Below are 17917 nucleotides of genomic sequence, written 5' to 3' on the forward strand. Positions count from 1 at the left end.
TTCTCGGTGATTATGAAGTCAGTGGTTCGCTCGAGCTAAAGGAGTATAGGCAGGTCGTCAGATACCAATGTTCCCATCGGCTGCCAGTTGACGCAGTTTACTAGACTTGCGTTCACGATGGATAGATCTGGCGAACTGTGACAGCTTCGTACCATACGAGTGGGGGCGTCTCCGTGATATCAGGGCGGTATCCACTGGGGCAACAGGTGACAGGAGGAATGTCGATGTTGATGATTTCTAGGTTTACATCGCCTGACCGGACAGATATGTCGTGACTTCCAAGAACACTGCCTCTGCGACCGATGTCGGGATCAAATATATTGCATTGCACTGCGTGGTGTATGACAGACGCAAGACCGCCTCCATTTGCGCTCTCGCGATGGCGCTGATGCGTAGACTACGGGACTCCCTTGGGCGTGAACAGCAAGGAGCCACAGAAGATATATAAAAGTTACGAGGGCGTCGGGTTTTGGGGTCTAGCCCAGAACAACCTGTTCGATGCAACCATCCCTTGCACGTGACACACTGACAAGAGTGTGACTGTCCTAGAAAGATTCTTTTCCGGCAAACGCAGCAAAACAATTTTTGTGACTGGGGTCAGGTGAAGGACCCGGATTGGATCCGATACCTTCCCGGAGCAGGAGAGTGTGGCGCAGTCTCGCTGCAAGGATCTGCTGAGAGGATGACAATTTGTGGGAGGGACGCAACAAATTAAATGGGGTTACACTGGAATGACAGCCCTCGGTTGGGAAAAATCCCGAGTCGCTCCGGTACATAGAACAGGCTACTTTGGAAAGCGGGGCTTAAGGGGTCATCTCCGAGAGCATTATGAGGAAATACGGCACATGAGAACACAATTGTATGAAGCAAAAAAGCACTCAGTGATATCCACAAACAGGCATCTGACCTCCATGTCAGGAATTACCCGGCGAATCCATTTCTTAAAGAAAAATACCAAGAACTTGCAGAAGAGAAACGCACTCTCCCTAGGGAAACGCGCGTCACTCTAGATTAACTTCGATCTGGATGCTGTAACAGGTTAAACTCTTACCTATCCAGAATCAACCCCGCATACAAAATGTATGTCTTGCTTGCAATGTGTCTCCACATTACACCAACCATCTCTTCGACTGTATTGTGGAACCAATGCCTCTAACACCTCTCTCACTATGGCCCTCGCCTGTTTAAACTGCAAGTTTCCTTGGACTCCCGTTAGAAGATATTGATGACAATTGGTGATCGGTCGCGCCTATTGGATAGGGCGAAGCACTGCTAGAACAACAACAGCAATAGTGACTCAGTTGGTGAAGGTAGTTTCGATATGTAGAAGTCAAACAAAAGCGGGGATAGAATACCACTCTGTGGCCCTCCCCTGTTGAAACTGCAAGTTTCCTTGAACTCCCATTAGAGGACATTGATTACAATTTGTGATGGGTCGCACATATTGGATGGGGCGAAGCACTGCTACAACAACAACATGCCCCCACCAGAATTGCAGGTAATTGTAACAGCTCGCCTGACTTCTCAATCGTCAGCGCGGGGCTAATTAACTGCGTTGAATGGTAGCCGATGTTTACTTTAGCATCTGACCACATGCCCATACTCCTTTCAATACAGCTACCTGCCAGTTTCTTCACCTCTAAAAGCGGACTTTTATTAAGGCTACACAACTTTCACAAATAAATCGTTTTTTGCTGTTCCCACCATTCCGACTGATGTCCGGCAAGGCGAGCATTCGCTCCGCAAGGTCATCGCTTCGGCACGCTTTATTCCGGCCGGTAGAATACCTGAAATCATACCACATTTCCCGGCTGAAACTGCAAATTTAGCAAAATAACGTGACCTGGCGGGACATCCCGACCATAGAGACTCCCTATATTATGAGTCTCAGCTTGGATATTATACGGTTGGTAAATGAACACAAACGTACCAAATGGGAGGAGCATCAAGGAACCGCAACCTCTCTGCGAGTGTTGGTAAATTGTGTTCGACCGTCAAATCCTTGTCTAATCAAACTAAACAGAACGATAAATTATCTATCGCTTCCCAAGGCAGTCCGTTCTATGTACCGGAGCGACTCGGAATTGTTCCCGACCAAGGAATGATAGTCCTTGGTCTGGAAAAATTCCGAGTCGAGTGTAACCCGATTTAATTTGTTGCATCCCTTCCAGAAACTGTCATCCTCCCAGCAGCGGGACTGCTCCATATTCTATTGCTCCGGGAAGGTATCGAACCCAATCCGGGCCCGTCTCCTGACCGCGGTCCTGAGAAGAGGTTTTGCTGCGTCTGCCGGAAAATATTGTGTTTGTTCGCCTTCGCGAGTGAACGTGTTTTCATTCACTTCAGCCATTGCAACAACAATTGCCATCAACATTACAACAACAGGGAAAGCCGAGAACAAAGCTAGCAGTCATAACCGGTTCTTCTCAAGAATTGCAACAACAACAACTACAACATTTCAGCCCATGTTTTAGCAATAAGAAATCAAATAGCAATGACAATGCTGGTACTGTAAACGACAAGTCGGTGAGTTGCGAAGATGATGCAAATATTACGCTACATCTCTTGTACAAAGAGATCTTATGCCTTAAGACACTCAACGTTGATTTTCTTAAAACGATTGACTGTTTAAGAGAAGAGAACACAGTTTTAAAAGAGAAAGTCGTTAGACTTGAACGACAGGTGAATTATATTGCGCAAAAACAGCTGGAGAACGATATTGACATTGTTGGTATACCTAACGTGAAGCCCGAAAACATTAACTCTTGTGTTGAGAAATTGTTTGCTGATGCATTGGGTATAGTTTACAAGTACAAGTGTGTTGACTTCTTTCTGACAGGCACTCGCTTAAGTGAGCATAACGGGAAAATCTGGGTTGCCATTGTTGTTTCGGTTGAAAACGGTCAATTAGGGTTCTGTGCAGAGACGTAAAAGATTGAAAACGGTTTATGTAGTCACAGAAGTGTTGCTCCTGTTCCACAGCATTTTAATTTTATATCATGACGAAAAGTGGTCAGTTCAGAGTTATTGATTTTCATTAAAAGTTTAATTTATTACAGAGGGTTACTCCTTTAAGTGTAAAAAGCATAGAAAACGTAGAGTTTATCAAATTATTGTGAAACACTTTTTAATTTGAATTTCTGTACCCAAGTTCACTATATTTGTGTAACATAAGAATCTGGAGGTCAATTCCTTAACTATGAAAAACTGAAAAATGTACACTTAATAAAAACTCATTTGCACACACAATTTACACTTTGAATTTAGTTGCGTTTTTATGCACAAAATTTTGAAACTAAAAACAAAATTTTCATTTGTCAGAAAAAATAAAGGAAAAACGACCTAATGTCAAAAAACCCTATCGAAATACAAACTGGCTTGTTTGTTTTTAATGAACTACTTTGTATTTTTCTTTTATTTCGTTAGTTTTTTTAAATATAGTTCACACACTTACACCAGTACTGAAACCTTATTGGCTCCCTCGACAAAAAATATAAAAGAAAATACAAGAAAAATACATAGAAAATAAAGTAGTGTCATATAGGAATTTGATTTGTTTGCACTTACAGCACCAATATATATATTGCAGGAGACTTTCACAGCTACAAAAATTAACAAGCCAACCTAATATAAACGCACGCAAGTCATTTTCTGTCAAAAATGTCTCATGCACATACAACTTGTATGAGAGCAACCCAAATTGAATTTGCTGCGTGAAAACCTGGCTCGATTTCCAATTTTTGTTCTGCGTGACATTTAGATTTGACGTTTGCACACATGCTTTACATTGTCGCAACGCATGCTTACATGGGTTAGGGCAAAAAACGCCGATTGTTTGCGTGCGCTAAAAAAACGCATTGCGGTTTTATTTGGTTGGCTTGTAAGGCGGATTTACACAGACTTTTTGGTTGTGTTGCATTCATTAATTCATCTGTCGGGCGAAGTATCGAAAAATTTACATAAATGCTTTGGTTGCGTGCCTAAGCTTTGACAACGCCATACGAAAAACAATGAAACGCTGTACGTTATCTTTGCTCTGAAGCGACCAAAGCGTTTATATAATTTTGCCCTTATGCATTTGTGTAAACAGACTTAGAAGTGAAATTTTTCGATGTTACACGTGTGCCGCTTTATATTTTGACTCTAATTTAAATAAATTTTGCTTTCCGTATGTTTCCACATTGTTGCAGGCTACAAATCTCCTAGTATTCTTATTTCCGCGGAAATATATGCAACCATTGCATCTGTAAATACTACAAAGTTTTAGTAAACTATAAAATGCAACTCAGCTTGAAGTACTCTTACGTGCCAAAAATGCAACTCTAGAACTGAGATTTGCATCAGGTGAGCGAGGCTATTAGTAGTTTTGACGTCTATCGCTTAGTTGACACACTTGTATAGGTACACTATGGCATTGGGAGTTGTTGTACCAGCTGATCAAATTGAAAGGAGCTACATAAAGACAAAAAAACGTAGCAGCCTCTCCGCGGCCCGCTAACTAAGTATATGTGTGCGTTTCTCTTCGCGTGAGGTGAAGAACAAAGTAATGAGAGCGAAATCAAAAGCAAAAAATAAGTTAACCTCTGATATTTTCCCTAGTGCTAACATTAAGCAGAAAATTTTTATTAACGACAGTCTTACGCCCTATAACAGAGCTTTATATGCAGAAGCAAATAAAATAAAAAACGAGAAACACTATAAGTATTTATGGGTTAGGAATTCTAAAATAATGTTAAGAAAAGCTGAAAAAGGGGTTGTTGTTGTTGTGACAGCGTTTGATGATTTGTCTGGATTTCCAGACTAGTTCGTTTACCAATTTTAAAAAACCTTAGGTATGAACATATTTATACCGAATGATCTCAACAGCGACAACATACTTAATGACAGCCCTGTACGCAGTGCAAATCTGATTGTTTCTGATAAATATTGTCTTTATATAGTCCACTAAAACATTCGTAGTCTACGGCAAAATTTTGATTCCTTGCTGTGTAACTTGGAAGCACTTCCCGTTCTTCCTCATTTAATATTCGTGTCAGAAATATGGATTTACTCCCATGAAACTGAGTTTTATAGTATCCGCGACTACAATTTCTTTGCTAATATCAATAATGAATATTCTGCAGGTGGTATAGGAGTTTTTGTGCGTAATACAATTGAATGCGATATATCACGCTATAATCTGTCGAGCACAGACATATTGAAAGTTGTATTAAAAAATAATAATAAGTTTTTAACTCTAGTCTGTGTATACAGACGTCATGCTGAATCTGGTCTATGCTTTCTGGAAGAATTTACAAACATTCTAAATGTTGAGAGATCGAGGAACGTTATTATAGTAGGTGACCTGAATCTAGATATACTCCAATCGAATACTATATCTGAAAATTATTTAGCCCTTATGGAAAATCATGGATTTATTTCTTATGTAAATGAACCCAAGAATTTGCTCTGGAACTTGCTTGAATCATGTTTTTTGTAGATTCAGTAGCATTTGTGCTGTTAACTTGGATCTTCAAATTACCGACCATACTATGACTGGAATTAAAGTTGCTAATTTCTATTACGAGAATAAGAAACCAAAAAATAAAGGCGTGATAAATAAAATCAATTATTCGCTATTGGATGAGAGGCTACGCCATGAAGATTGGGTTAGGGTTTACAATGAGGTGAATATCTCCAAAGCGTGCGCAATTTTTATCGGCATAATGCATTCTCACATACGGTCTGCAGTTAAAAACTAAACTTACTTACTTACTTAATTGGCGCTTAACCGTCTAAACTTAAACCCTGGATTAATGATAACCTCATTAGGAAAGCTAATCTAAAAAATAAGCTAGGTGGTAAATGCCGTAAGCACCCATCAAATCGGGAACTTCGTTCTCGATATATCAAGTTATGCAAGCAGCTAAATAAAGATATTCAATCTCAACGTGATAGCTATTTCTGTGATAGATTCTTAGACTGCAGAGGTAATTCGAAAAAAGAATGGAAAGTTATTAATAGTGTCGTTAACCGGAAACGGGTAAATGATGAGCAGGCTGTCACTCTAACCGAAAATTGGAATACTATCTCCGACCGTGTCTGGCATCTTCAATGATTTTTTTGTATCGGTGGGGCAATCTAACTCTACTCCTTGCAAGTGTATCTTCTCTGACAATGATACATATAATCACAATAACAGTTTTTTATTTGAAGCTTTCACAGGTTCTGAAATTCCAGCAATTATTAAAAATTTAAATAACTCCAAGTCTTGTGAGTATGACGGCATTTCAAAGAACTACTTAAGAGCACAGCACTTTTCACAGGAACTTTTCCGGACCTGCTGAAATGTGCGATAATCGTTCCTTTATTCAAAAAAGGTAACAAAAAAGATAAAAACAATTATAGGCGATTTCCCCACTGCCATCTATTTCAAAGGTTTTTGAAAAAAGCATTTAAAAATCGTATTTTAAGTTTCTTTGAAAGAAATGGGTTTTTTGGTTCAAAACAGTTTGGGTTCAGGTCCGGACGTTCAACTGAAGATGCCCTTTTAGAATTTTGCTCCTTCATCTACAAACAGCTCGATAGTAAACTAAACAGCGCTAGTCTCTTTGTCGACATTACTAAGGCTTTTGATACGGTGGACCATGAAATTTTACTACATAAATTATACTGCGCCGGCCTCCGGGGGTTCGTAAACCAGTGGTTTAAGTCATACTTGTCTAATAGGGTGCAAAAGGTTAAATTACACGGATATCTCAGCAGCAGTAATTCAATAACGATTGGGGTTCCACAAGGTTCTGTCCTGGGTCCTATTCTCTTCTTAGTTTACGTTAATTAAATCTTTCATTTGCCTTTCGTAGGAAATGTCACTGGTTTTGCTGATGACCTTGCGATTGGATATGCCTCAAGCAATGCTGGATTTAAAAACCAACACTTTTAATTCTCGTGTACTTTGTAGTACCAATTGCTTTGTAATTGACATGGTAGATGAATTCCAGTATCTAGGCCTCACCCTAGACAAAAACATGAAGTGGTGCAACTACATAACGCGTTTAAAACAATATCTAAAATTTTCTTTACGCTGCTTCTATCACCTCAGAAGTTACTGCTCAAAAAGCACCCTGAAAACAGTCTACTACTCATTATTTAACTCTAAATTGCTATATGGTATCATTTGCTGGGGAGGTGCTAGCCTAAACAAGATCCAACTTTTATTAATATTGCAACAGTGTGCTATTCGAGAAATATGCAGGGTAAATCGGACGCATCCCTCAAGAGAGCTCTTTAGGAGTTTACAGATTCTTCCAGTAAAAGACCTTTATTATTTCAAAGTCTTAAATATTTTTTTAATAGGTGTGGTTACCTGGAAAGCATGACATCGGAAATTTATAGTCTAAGGATAAACTCGCAGAACACCGTAATAGTCCCTTCTTGGAGAACCACACTTTATAGCAGGTTTTTTACTATCTTGTCTTATAAGCTATTTAACGCGCTACCTGCCGGCATTCGAGTCATAAGAAATATGAATAAATTTTTAAAGAATGTGAAATTCTTCTTTTTAGAACAATCATACCACCTAGCTTATTATTCGAAGTTTTGCTGCGGACCAATACTTAATATTTGTATGCTCAATATTGACAATATATTTGAATATTCTGAAATTTACTATTTGTTTTTTCTGCTTTTAATACTTTTAATCTTCTAAAAACCTTACCCACGTACCTGATGTACATTTTTTTTTTATGTTTGTTTTTCCTTCTTTTTTTACTTTGAATTTTAATTTGAATTTTACAATTTATTTAACTTTTTAAAGCCACGCCACTGTATTTTTGTAACTAGTAGATATTGGCATTTAGCGCTATGCTAAGCTTAACATATAAAATGCCTTAACTTTTCTTATGCCTATAGTATTTTTATATTCGCTGTAATATTGTTTTTTCTTTTGTAGTTTGGAATATTATTCACCATGTACATAGGAGTAAGGAAAATGTTTAATACAATTGAATTGAATTGAATCTTTTTAGGACGGTCATACTCTTGTCAGTGTTTCTCGTGCAAGGGATGGTTGCATTGGAAAGGTTGTTCTGGGCTAGATCCCAAAACCCCACGTCCTCGTAACTTTTATAAATCTTTTGTGGCTCCTTGCTGTTCACGCCCAAGGTCGTCCCGTAGTCTACGCCTCAGCGCCAGTGAAATCGCACAAGCTATGTTAATACACATTGTGCTTCAAAAGGTTGATGAAGACACTAACAAAAAATGGAAAGAGTCATTAGATTTTAAATCCTTGCCAACTTGGAATAGCTGCACAACCATTTTAGAGAGACATTGCCAATATTTGGATTCCATCGAACATGTTCCTTCGACATCATCGGTAAGTCAAACTAATAACAAGATTACAAAGCCAAGGAATCAGCGCAATGGATTCGCATTTGCTTGCTCCAAATCTATGTGTCTGATGTGTTCTAATGCTAGCCACAAAATTCACAATTGCGATCGGTTTAAAGAACTTAGCGTAGCTCACCGTTTTGAATATGCAAAGAAACAAGGGCTTTGCATTAACTGTCTGTCTAAAGGCCATCAACTTTCAAGTTGTCCCTCGTCATATAAATGTAAAGTTTGTTCACGTCAACATCACAGCCTTCTACATCGTGGATCTGTAGTGGACCCTTCGATAAACAACGTCATTGACAACTACGTCATCGTCAACACCGAAGGAAGCTGCAGTACATACTCACATAAATAACTCAATTTTGGATCAAGTGATTCTAGCTACGGCTGTAATTAATGTTCGGGACGCATCTGGCGGATATCGGCTTCGTAGAGCATTGTTGGACTCTTGCTCACAGGTAAACCTTATGACAGATGAATTTTCTCAAAAATTGTTGTTGCCACGCATAAAACACAATATAGAGATTCACAGTATTGGTAAGTCATCAACCAATATTAAATTTCTAACAAATACCAACATTAAATCGAAAGTAACTGGCTTTGAATTACCCCTTTCATTTTGTATAACTCCACATATTGCCTATCAGCCTGATCCAGATATAGATATTTCGTCTTGGAATATTCCACCAAATATTTCTCTGGCCGATGACCAATTTTACAAATCAAAAAAGATAGACTTACTTCCCGGTACAGAAACCTTCTTTAGCCTCCTTGAGGTTGGTCAAATAAAACTTGGGGAAAATTTGCCGCTTCTGCAGAAAACATTGTTAGGCTGGGTTTTTTCAGGCCGATATATAAAACCAATGCAACACATTTCTCTCCCACCAACATATCTCGTTGAATGCGATCAGTACATAGAATCAAACTTGGAACGACTGTGGTTGATCGACGAAGTCTCGACACCAGAAAGAGTGTGGACCCGTGAACAACAGATTTGCGAACGCCTATATCTTGACACAGTTTCTCGCAATGATAGTGGCAGGATAGTCGCAAAACTGCCATTCAAAGACGATCCCAAGTGCTTAGGCGATTCACGCACAACAGCATTGCGTAGATTCAACTCATTGGAACGGCGGTTGTCACAGACCCCAGACTTGAAAACGCAGCACGTCGCCTTTATGGACGAATATGAGCGCCTAGGACATATGAGTATAGTACATAGCCCCAATCTTCATGAACCTCATTTTTATATTCTACATCACTGTGTATTAAAACCAAACAGTACAACAACGAAATTGAGGGTAGTTTTTGATGCATCGTGTCGAACAACAACTCAAAGGTCACTTAATGACATACAAATGGTAGGACCTATTATTCAAAATGATCTTGTAACTTTACTTCTTAGATTTCGCTTATATCGCTTCGCACTAACTGCAGACATCGTTAAAATGTACAGGCAAATATTTGTGCATCCAGAACATCGTACATTCCAATACATTTTATGGAGAAGCTCACCGCATCAGGATATCCAAACATATCAGCTTAATACGGTCATTATGGCATGGCAGCTGAACCATATCTCGCTGTAAGAAGTTTGCATTATCTTGCTGAACAACACGCAACCCAATTCGAAGTTGGGGCTGCCATCATCAAATCATCATTTTATGTCGATGATTTGCTATGCGGCGCCAACACACTTTCGGAGTTAAAACAAATAAAAATGGAGGTTACAAATATTTTAAAATTAGGCGGACTCGAATTGACAAAATGGCATTCGAACCATCAACATCTCACAAATGATAATTCGACAAAGAATTTGAATATCGACTCATCTATCACTAGCACACTTGGCTTGAGGTGGAATCAAAGTAATGATTCATTTCTATTTGCCTTTGAACCTAGACAAATCCCCAATGGGCGGATAACGAAAAGATCTATTCTCTCTATCGCTTCGTCGCTGTTTGACCCACTCGGACTCTTGGCGCCCATTACAATCACTGCAAAAATTCTTCTACAGGAACTGTGGCTGCTAAAACTGAACTGGGATGAATCAGTCCCACAAAATATTCAATCTGCTTGGATTAAATTCGTTGCTAGTTTATCGCAGATTTCGTTAATTAAAGTACCACGCTATTGTTTAACAATAAACTTTACATCATATCAGCTTCATGGTTTCTGTGATTCATCGATTCGAGCTTATGGGTGCGGAATCTACGTTCGTAGTATAGATACTTCTGGAATTGTTCACGTAAATCTACTTACGGCAAAGTCGAGAGTCGCACCCATAAAGAAGCAATCACTACCGAAACTGGAGTTATGCGGCGCACTTTTACTAGCTAAACTTTTAGCAAAAACAAAACTCCTTTTTTTAACCACAACCTTGATGTTTATCTTTGGACAGATTCACAGATTGTACTCCACTGGTTGAAACAGCATTCAACATTCGTTGGCAATAGAGTGTCAGAGATTCAGGATCTGACTACCGGGGCCCATTGGAGACACATTCCAACAAAATGTAATCCAGCTGACATCGTCTCTCGAGGAAGTACAGCTGACCCTCGTTCCTATCTGACGATGAAGAGAAGTGGCATAAGCAAAAGAATGAAGTAATCGACATGGAGAAAAGAAAAGAGGAAGTCAATTTTTAAGGTAAATGTTAAAACCAACTATATTCTTGAAATCATTGACAATTGCAGTTCATACAATCGCTGTATACGTCTCGTGGCTTGGCTTTTCCGTTTTTACAATATTATACGAAAACATAGCAAGAATAATTCAATGCAACCAATCTCTTCGGAGGAATTGCACCATACATTGCTTTGCATCGTTTGGAATGTTCAACAAAAATATTTTGCTGGAGAAATCCGTTCGCTACAGACAGAGTCATCGACAAATGGCAATCTGCGATACCTTAACCCTTTTTTGGACACCAAGGAAGGATTCGAGTTGCTGAAAGTCGGCGGACGACTGGAGTTGGCAGATCTACCAGAAAGCCGGAAATATCCAATCCTGCTTCCCAGCAAATGCAATTTCGTCGAGCGTTACGTTCGGCATTTACACATCAAGAATTACCACGCTGGACCTAAAGCGCTGGTTGGTTTGATTCGCCTTCAGTTCTAGATTGTGAATGCGCGCGACGTGGCGCGGAAAATCGTTCGATCATGCATTCATTGCGTTTGGTACAAGCCGAAACTTCTACAACAGATGATGGGAAATTTGCCAGTTGATCGTTTAACACCAGCGCGTCCATTTGCCCGCTGTGGTGTAGATTTTTGTGGTCCTGTCAACATATACCTTCGCATTAGGGGCAAAACGCCATACAAGGCCTATGTTGCTATTTTTGTTTGCCTCACTACCAAAGCAGTAAACATCGAGGTGGTCTCCGACCTAACAACGGATGCATTTCTCGCGTCACTAAAGCGAATGATTGGACGCAGAGGTCTTCCCACAGATATATTCTGTGATAATGCAACGAATTTCGTAGGCGCTTGTCGAAAGCTTGCCGAGTTAAAGGCATTTATGTTTAATAAACAAAACCAAAATGTCATAACCACTGATCGTACTAATGAATTCATAAACTTTCATTTTATTCCTCCCAGGGCACCTCACTTTGGCGGAATTTGGGAGGCCGCTGTGAAATCCGCTAAGGGTCATTTAAATCGCAGCTTGATGGACGTCAGACTTCCATACGAAGAATTGTCGACAGTTTTAGTTGAAATTGAAGCCGTGCTTAACTCGCGCCCTATTGCACCACTGTCATCCGATCCAAATGACTACGAAGCGTTAACTCCTGGTCACTTCATCACTGGAAGCGCTTTGAAGGGTTTACCAGAGCGAACAATGCGAAACGATCTGAGTCATGTGGAGAAATGGAACCAAATTACCGCCATAAAGCAACACTTTTGGAATCGCTGGTCAAATGAGTATCTGAACGAACTTCAAATGCGTACAAGATGGACCAGTGAACACTGTAACATTGCTAAAGATGCGATGGTTATCGTTCAAGAGGACAACGTACCACCGCAACGATGGCAACTAGGAAGAATTGTAAATGCCATACCAGGGAAGGATGCACGCGTGCGAGTAGTTGACATACGCACATCACGAGGAATCATTCGACGTCCAATACACAAAATTGCCATATTACCTGCTTGAAAGTTCTTTCAACGGGCCCGGGATGTTTGGTCATGGATTGGGATGTTGGTCATAAGTTACGGCACCTCATACACATATAAAAGATTCAGAATCCCTGCATTACTGCAGATATTGAATCACTATCATGCATTTCTTCAATCCAGCATATTCCCGCAGCTTGGCACTGAACTAAGATGCACTTTGATGACAATAGCCTAACAGCACAATTATTTTGCCATATGTAATTATGTATGTACATACCTACATAGCCAATCAAATATTTTCACCTACGCTTTATGCAGCCCTTCGTTAGTTAAGCACAATAACACGTACATAGGTGTAAGCATGTACCAACCACATAGTTCCTAAGAATTAAATATACATACATAACTACATAACATCTCCATATCAGCAGAGGCTGACAATTTTTAGCTTACTGTAATTTTGATGCATTGAAATAAATAAGTCTACCTGTTGACCATCAAATTGGAAACATCGCGTTCTTTATTTTCACAGCCCGCATAAATTAGTTATTAAGATTAGGAAAAGCCCTAATCAAACAGTCCCTATCGAATCCATCTAAGCACAATGACAAAATTTCCATCGCCTTTGGCGCTAAAGTGCTGTCGGATGCGAAAAAATGCGCGAGCGCTTTTTGCCGACAATATATAATGCATTCTTTTGTCGACAAAGTTAGACGGAGGGCCAACAGACACGCAAATAAACATAAATGCAGCGGGTATCCAATTACCACCACCGCCAGAGAGGTTGAGGATGCCATCGGTCATGCTACACCATCAAAAGCAGTGGGCCCATACGGCATAGCCATCCCGATGCTTAAAAGCCTAGGGAAAGAGGGTTTGAAATATTTAGCACATGTCTTCAACCTGCCTCTTTCCACCTTTGTCATTCGCGAAAAATGGAAAACGGCCAAGGTGGTCCCGCTACTAAAGCCTGGGAAATCAGTTAACATATGAGAGTTATAACGCCCGACATCTCTCCTATCGCCAGTAGCCAACACGCTTAAAGCCATTTTGGTCCCCTACTTCAAAGCAAATTTGCAGCTAGTCTGTCATCAGCATGGCTCTAGAACACTTCATAGCACCACCACCGCGCTAAATGCCATTAGCATCGAGATAAATTGCGGTGTAAATCAAAACCCCCACCACAGAACAGTACCCGCTGCGCTAGACCTGTTGTTGTTTTTGTTGTTGTTGTAGCGATAAGGTTGCTCCCCGAAGGCTTTGGGGAGTGTTATCGATGTGATGGTCCTTTGCCGGATACAGATCCGGTACGCTTCGGTAGCACAGCACCATTAAGGTGCTAGCCCGACCATCTCGGGAACGATTTATATGGCCACATTAAACCTTCAGGCCATCCCTCCCTCCCCACCGCCAAGTTCCATGAGGAGCTTGGGGTCGCCAGAGCCTCGTCTGTTAGTGAAACAGGATTCGCCGCGGATAGGTGAGGTTGACAATTGGCTTTGGAGAAGCTGTATTGCCTTGGCAACCTGAAGGGTTGCGCTACACAGCCCACTGAATCTGGTATTTTAGTCGCCTCTTACGACAGGCATACCTACCGCGGGTATATTCTGACCCCCTAATCCGCTGGGGGAGCGCTAGACCTGTCAAAAGCTTTTGATACGATCAAACATGGCACGTCACTGCAAGCCCTTGAAGGGTCTACCCTTCCCCCATTTCTTAAAAGGCGGGCCGCAAATTATCTGGGTGGTCGGCAGGCATCGGTGCAATTTAGAAACGAAACATCAAAGCCAAGAAGAATTAAACAAGGGGTGCCACAGGGTGGTGTCCTACCCCCACTTTGGTTTAACTTCTACATATCAAAGCAACCTTCGCTACCTGAAGGAGGTACTATCGTTTCCTGCGCCGATGACTGCACAATAATGGCCACAGATCGATGAGCTTTGCAACAGAAGAAACGGCTACCTCCCTTGTGTCTCCAGTTGTTTCGCCTCGCGAAACCTGGCATTATCGCCGACTAAATCCTCCGCGACCTTATTTACAACATGGACGTTCCAAATGTCGACCATTTTGAACATCCACGTCGATGGCACTACGCTACCGATTGTGCTACACCCCAAAATCTTGGGTGTGACGTTTGATCAGGATCTACATTTTGGTGAGCATGCAGCCGCAATTATACCGAAAATCCAGAGCCGTTATAAAATCCTGAAATCTCTTGCTGGCAGTACTTGGGGAAAAGACAAAGAAACGCTCATTACCATTTACAAAGCAATTGGCCAGCCGATTGCATGCTACGCGTCCCCTATATGGTCGGGAAGAAGCTACAGGCCTGCCCAAATACTGCTCTCAGAACCGGCACGGGCTGTCTTCTTATGTCCCCAGCACACCATCTACATAATGAGGCGAGAGTATTCCCCATCAGGGAGAGAAATGAGATGGTAACCAAGCAGTTCCTGTTGAATACCCAGAAACCTAGGCATCCCAACAGACATCTGATTGATGAGCCAACACCACCCAGGGGATTAAGGAGTCATCTCCGTAAGCATTATGAGGAAATACGGCACCTGAGAACTCAGCCGTATGAAGCCAAAAAACACAGGCAGGTCCTCAGTGAACTCCACAAGCAGGCGTCGGACCTTTATGCCAGGAATTGCCCGGTGAATCCAGTACTGAAAAAACAATACCCAAAACTGGTGGAAGAGGAACGCACAATCCCCAGGGAAACGCGAGTCACTCCAGCTCAACTTCGATCTGAATACTGTAACAGGTTAAACTCTTACCTATCCAAAATCAACCCCGGCATACAAAATGTATGCCCTGCCAAGCCCACCAAATCAATAGGCCTAGCGATAATAACCATGCCAATGCTAAAACACTTGGCGCTGAGGGAAGAAACTACCGAACCCACGTTTTCAACCTGTCGCTTAAATGCTTTGTCATTCCTGAACAGGTCCGATTTTGCTCATATTTGGAACACCTAATACATACAAGAATAAAAGGCGACCTATGAAAAAAATCGCCGCTAGGTGGCGCAAGGATCCAGATATTCAAAAGAATCGTATTTGTGGTCCGATTTGGTCCATAGTTGAAACACATAATACATACAAGAATAGAAAGCGACCTATAAACAAAAAATCCCCGTTAGTTGGCGCAAGGATTGAGATATTCAAAAAAATCATATTTGTGGTCCGATTTGGAATACATAATACATACAAGAATAGAAAGCGACCTATGAAAAGAATCGCCGCTGGGTGGCACAAGGATGAATAGAAAGCGACCTATGATGTCCGATTTGGCTCATATTTGGAACTAATATTACATATAGTTCGGTAGAAGTGACATCAAAATATTTTGGAGTTCGAGGAGGGACAAGCATACGTGGTGCAGAGTCGAGTAGTCTTTGGAAGGATTATGTATTCAGGACTTAGGTTGTAACAAATTGTCAGGAAAGAGTCCTTGTAATAATGAGTCACTAAATGAACTAAACAGAATGAGAAATAATAGGCAATTAAATAAAGACTAAAAACTTGAAAATAAAATAATTAAAAAAAATTTTAAGTTAAAGGATTCTATTGGAAACAATACTTGCATGAAGTAATAATAATACTAAAAGCTAGAAAATAATTAGGTAGGTACTAGTCATCACACTCCTCATCAATCTAGGGCGTTCATCTGATAATTAAATAAAAGCGTTGGACGCATCAAATTTCTATTGATAGTCATATATAAGACCAAGTGAACCTTAATAAGGTTATGCTACGCCTCACATTTTTAGAAATTTCATGCGCCCAACGCTTTTATTTGTCTGATCAACGCCCTAGATTGATGAGGAATGTGATGACTAGTACCTAGGACCTACCTAATTAGTTTCTAGCTTTTAGTATTATTATTACTTCATGTAAGTATTGTTTTCAGTAAAACCGTTTAACTTAAACATTTTTTAAATTATTTATTTATGATAGTAACCATCAGTATGGATCAGCTATCATAATGGACCAGCTATATTTTGGCCGTTCTTGACTCTAGCACAATACGCTCGCATCACCCAAAAGTGGTTCGAAGTTAACAATGCACATTATGTAAGGAAAAACATAACTGATGAAAGCAAAACTTTTGAAAATAGGGCATCCAACAAAAACCGTTAGAGATGTAAAAATAATGTGGGGAACATTATCGATAAAAATGAACTAACCCGTTGTACAAAACTTGATGTCGAGTCTCTCTAGAAAAGTTCGGTCTTACGGACATCATCATCGTTAATTGGCGCTTAACTGCCTAAGCGAGTTTGGCCGTTTCTACTGATGCCAATTGGTGTCACCGTGAGAAGTCAAGTTTTCCTCATAACTGCGGTGTCAACTGAAATACTTTCATGGCCGGAGCGTGGAGCATGATTTTTGTTCTTCGAGAGAGGACTTTGCCATTGTGTTTGCTGAAAATGCTGGGCCCGTATTAAGTGTTACGATCAGTGACTGTTTGCTATTTGCACTAAAGCGATAACTATGCAACTCTGAAACTATTTCTAAAAGTTATAATAGGTTATGGATCTAACGAGTACTATTTGTCACTAGCTCGCATATGCCATTCATCTGACCCACCATCCCCAGCACTATGTTAAGGAAATCTCACGAAAGGGAGTTCCCTTGTCTGAAGCCTCTTTTGGTTTCGGAACGGTCCTGCCCAATCCTTACGGAGCTGGTAGTTTTGCTTAACGGCATTCAGCAGAGCCCTATTAACTTTGCAGGGAACTTGCTTAGCTGGTGTGGTGGGGTGCGACACACCCAAAAACACATGTGTTCTCTTAAATAAATATTATATTATTGAAACGCTTTCAAAGATTTTATTGGCATTAAACCGGGAATCGACTTCGTTCTAAACACCGCAGGCCCTTTTGTTCTATTGCTGGTTAGGGTATCAATGCCCCACCACACTACTGAAGAAGATTTTCGATTTTTTATAATTATTATTATACATTGAAGTTAAATTATTTCTTTTGGAGCAGTGTTTTTACTTTTAAATGTTTATCCACATTTGAATTTGCTTAAATTAAACCCCATTTTATGTTGCAAAAATTTAAGACCTTTCTGATGTGTATTAATTTTTATTGCGTTTTCTATTTATTTCTATTTAATTCTATAATACGCTGAATTTGAGTTTCTGTTAATAACCTCAGCTTTATTATAGTTAATTTTATTTCGAGTAAATTATTTATGGTAAACCTTTTGTGATTAAAAATTATTTTCTAATTTTTAGTTCTGCAGCTATGGAAGCGTAGCTTTCGCTCTATATTTTGAATTTTTTAGTTCTATGTATTTTGTTTTTAGATTTCCATGTTTGTAGGTATGGTTGATGTTTGCGCCTAAGAAAATTTGGAACAAAAACTGCCGCGGCTCTAATTTTCCTTATTCTTATTTGACTCCAGTGGGAAATCG

The 17917-nt window shown here is 40.2% G+C and overlaps 1 protein-coding gene across 10 annotated transcripts in view; it reads right to left on the reverse strand.

The window, feature by feature from the left end:
- Window positions 1–17917, reverse strand: part of Lis-1 (LisH and WD40 domain-containing Lis-1) — a 761024-nt gene that overhangs the window by 524162 nt on the left and 218945 nt on the right. The window lies entirely within an intron of this gene.

Source organism: Eurosta solidaginis, chromosome 3 (genome assembly GCF_040869045.1).
Source record: "Eurosta solidaginis isolate ZX-2024a chromosome 3, ASM4086904v1, whole genome shotgun sequence".
Taxonomy (NCBI): domain Eukaryota; kingdom Metazoa; phylum Arthropoda; class Insecta; order Diptera; family Tephritidae; genus Eurosta; species Eurosta solidaginis.